Source organism: Molossus molossus, unplaced genomic scaffold, assembly GCF_014108415.1.
Source record: "Molossus molossus isolate mMolMol1 unplaced genomic scaffold, mMolMol1.p scaffold_m16_p_4, whole genome shotgun sequence".
In the NCBI taxonomy this organism is placed as follows: Eukaryota; Metazoa; Chordata; class Mammalia; order Chiroptera; family Molossidae; genus Molossus; species Molossus molossus.
The window spans coordinates 12,756,370-12,760,775 of NW_023425377.1; the positions used below are offsets into that span (position 1 = coordinate 12,756,370).

The 4,406-nt window shown below is 38.6% G+C and overlaps 1 pseudogene; it reads left to right on the forward strand.

The window, feature by feature from the left end:
• The first annotated feature begins 1,026 nt into the window (after positions 1–1,026).
• On the forward strand, positions 1,027–1,137 carry LOC118616671 (annotated as a pseudogene).
• The last annotated feature ends 3,269 nt before the right edge of the window (positions 1,138–4,406 follow it).

Genomic DNA, 4,406 nt, shown 5'->3' on the forward strand with positions numbered 1-4,406 from the left:
CTGCTCCAAACTTTCTGCGAGGCAGGGCCTGGAGGCAGCATCTGAGAGGGCGTGAAAGGGTGGAGGAGTAACCAACGGCATGGTGATTACCAGAGGGAAGGGGGTGGGAGGGTAGACGAGGGAAAAGGAGGGACAAATGGTAAATGGTGATAAAAGGAGACTTGACTTGGGGTGGCAACACACATACAAGATGATGTATTATAGAACTGTACACCTGAAACCTATGTAATTTTATTACACAATACATTTAATGAAAATTTTTTAAAAGAGACGTGAACACGAGCATTATGGTACAGCTGAGAATTAGTGGATTAGATGAATTAGGATAGTTCCCAGCACGGGGGCCCCGTAAGGTCCTAGGCAAATGTGCCAATTCACTGTAAGGCAAACATTTCTGTTGAGGAGCAGAAAAACCTTCCCCCAAACTCTGAAATTCCAGACAATGTTGGTGGGCTGAGGCTGGGTGTGAAGTTGGAGTCACAGGTGAGTCACAAAGGCGCTTGGTGAGCTGCGGCTGGGCATGATGGGCGGGAAGCTTTGGGGTTCTGATGGTCCCCTCTGTCAGCTCCGCACGCCCACTCCATTTGGAATTGATCTAAGAGGGATGAGAAGCCATCGGAGAGCTTTGAGCAGAGAATCACATGATCTGATCAAAGATTTAAAAAGATTTTTCTGGGAGTATTTTGGGAAACAGACCAAAGTAAGGGGATTAGCATAAACCAGAGAAATCGAGAGTCTGTGGCAGAAGTCCAGGCGAGGTGAGATGCGTCGAGAGGATGGAAGGGTAGCACGAGAGATGAGGAGCAGTGGCCGGGTGCATCCTGCAGACAGAGCCGACAGCCTTGCTATTGGACCGAACTCAAGCTACACCAGTTTATTCAGCTCTCGGGTTCTGGTGCTTGTGCCAGAGTCTACAGTGGTAAGCAAGGTTTGGTGGAAGCTCTCAATTGACAGCAATGAGCCAGTCTGGTAAATATATATATATATATATATATATATATATTTTTTTTTTTTTTTTTTTTCTGTCTCCAAAGAGTTGAATTCAGTTTATTAAACTTTGGGACATTGAAACACAGGTGAAGAGAGATGATTGGATAGAAAGCATTGCTCTATTCATTTACTTCCCACCCTACAAAAAAGAAAAAAGGGTAAAAAAAAAAACTAAAACATAATGCCTTTGTTTTAATAATTTTAATACATAAAAATAAACAACTTTCGGTGAAAATATAACTTAAATATGTCTAATGAAGACATAGTGAATATAAATAGAACAACAGCATTTTAAACTCTGGCTGGATGGCTCAGTTGATTAGAGCATCTCTCTATGCACCAAAAGGTTACTGGTTTGATTCCCAGCCAGGGCACATACCTAGGTTGCAGATTCATCGCCCGGTCGGGGTGCAACAGATATTTCTCTCTCGCATCGATGTTTCTCTCTCTCTCTCTCCCTCCCTCTCTCTCTCTCTCTTTCTCTTTCTCTCCCTTCCTCTCATTCTAAAATCAATTTTTTTAAAAAACATACTCTTGGGTGAGGATAAAAAAAGAATAATAGCACTTTAAAATTAAATCAATATTTATACACACACAGAACCAGACAAACACTGAGACTGTTTAAAAGGTCAGTTTTCCCGCTTTTAGGGAATAAGTAATCTTAATGTCATACAAACTACGGCAGAGAATAGAAAAAGGCAGCAAGCCCTCTAATTCATTTTATGAGACAGGAACAACTTTATCTCAAAACAGATTTTTTTTAATTACAACGAAAAAAAAATACAGCCAACTCACTGAGCATAGATATAAAAATGTTTTTTTAAAAGAATTGGTGAGGGGGGGTTAATGGGGGAGAAAGGGGGATATCTGTAATACTTTCAACAATAAAAAGTTAAAATTTTTTAAAAGGAATTGGCGAAAAAAAATCAATAACACCAACCCCCTACCTTGCACCGTACAAAAATATTAATTTAAAACGGGTCATAAACTTTCATATAACGCCTAAAATTATAAAGCTCCTAGCACAAAACAAAAGAATCTTTACAACCTTGAGGTAGATAAGTTTTTAGTTAGAACATATAAGACACAAGCCATAAAAGTAAACAATGATAAATTAGACTTCAAAACTAGACAAATTTGTTTTTCAAAAGATATCATTTTAAAAAATGAAAACGCAAGTCACAGACTCAGAGAAAATATTCCAAAAACATATCAGAGAAAGCATGTACAGCCAGAATACACATAAAGAACACTACAACTCAATAGTAAGAAAACAACCCAATCTTCAAAATAAGCCAAGACTTTGAAATACACTTCATAAAAAGGGTGTACAAATAGCTGAGAAACCCATGAAAAGATGGAAAACATGAATTAAAATCATAAGCTAACATAATACAGAGATCAGAATGGCTAAACTTTTAAAGATATTCATACCAAGTAAAGGTAAGGATGTGGAACAAGTGAAACCCACGGTTACTGACGGACATATGAAATAGTACATGCACTTTAGAAAACAGCATAGCAGTTATTTTTTTAAATTAAACATTCCCCTATCATATGATCCAGCACTTCTATACCAAGGTGTTCACTCAGGGAAAAGGAAAACGTATGTTCACACACAGATTTGTACATAAATATTCATAACAGCTTATTTTTAATAGCCAAACACTGCAAACAGCACAGATGTCCATCAACAAGTAAGTGGATAAACAAAGTGTGATCTATCCATAAATGAAATACTACTCAGCAATAAAAAGGCAGGCAGCATGGATTAAACTATAGAAACCTATCATTGTAACTCATCATATTAATAATTAAAGGCAAGAAGAGGATTGTGATCATGAGTTAATGCAGAAAAGAGACCTCATAAAATTCAATATTCGATCAGGCATGGAAAATAAAGCAAACTGGGAAAGAGAAAGACACTCCCTTAACCTGATAAAGAGTACCTTGAAACAAAACCCTGCAGCAAACAGAATACTCAATGATGAAAAGTCAGAAGTGTTTCCTTTCAAGTCAGAAAAAAAAGCCAAGGCTGCCCGACCGACCACTTCTGTTCAACATTGAACTAGAGGGCAGACCACTCAACAAGAAATAACATGCATAACCTTGGAAAGGAAAAACATGACTATTATTATTCAAGGGCAAGGACACGGTGATTATAGAAAATCCAGATTACTCGATGGAAAAACTATTAGAACAAATTTTTTTTTTTTAATTCAGAAACTGGCTTAATAGAAAATCAATTTATTCTACAGTTGTGTTCCACTCTATCAATAAACACATGATCAGAAAGTTTTCAAAGGAAGCCGTTGGTTTGCAAACTCAAGAGCTTCCCCGTTGACATCTACAACTGACCCTTGTGCACAGAGGTCAAGGACAAGCAAAAGAAAGAGGCAGACCACTCCCGACTGGCAGGCGGCTGCTTGGAATAAGCAAGGGAACGTATGTGCAAGGCTTGTCTTGGGTAGTTGCAAGGTAAGTTTATCTCTTCACCCACCTTCCATATCTTAAAAGCTTATATAGAGGTCTTAACGGAGCTCAGAACCATGCACGGTCCAGACCACCTCAACAATGCTCTTCTCTCTCAAGGCTGCATCCTCCCAGCAGTTCCTAGTGCGGGGAGGGTGGGCAAAATGTACATTCCAAGGACAGAGGAGGGGGTGAGAAGCCTCTAATTGCCTGGGTCCAGCTCACAGGTCAACCAAAGGTTATATCCTCTCAATGACTTTCTTCAACAGAAGTATGCTGTTACCCACACGCACACACACAACAAGTTAAGAATGAGAGTGGCAGTGTGGTCAAGAAACATGTTGGAAAATCTTGTAGATCATGCATAAAAGTAAGACTTTTCCCAATGCAGGGGAACAACAAACAGATTTATATTGTAGGAAGCTCAGTCTAGCTGCAGTAGATTGGCCAAAGCAAGCAAAGCCACAGACTCTTTCTGATCTGTGACTACACCCGTCAAACGTTCTAAGGTAGCTACTCCGAAAAGAATAACCATTTGACATCAACGGAATAAAATGTCTATTAGAGAAAATCAGATTCTGCCTTTCAATGCAGAAAGAAATTTATACAAACACGAGACCTTATAACCGTTTGTGAAATAAAGATTTCAAGGATCTAGTGAATGATGAGTTTATGAGAAGCCCAGCGTGGATGCCAGTTATTGGGAAAACTATTAGGAAATTAGAAATGGAAGGAAAAGGTTTTTAGAAAATATTCTGAACTATGTACCAACAAATTGGAAAATCCGGACAAAATGGATAAATTTCTAGAAACATACAATCTTCCAAAACTGAATCAAGAAGAACCAGAGAATCTGAATAGACAGATTACAACTAATGAAATTGACGCATTAATAAAAAAAACTCCCAACAAACTAAAGTCCTGGACTCAACGGCTTCACAGGT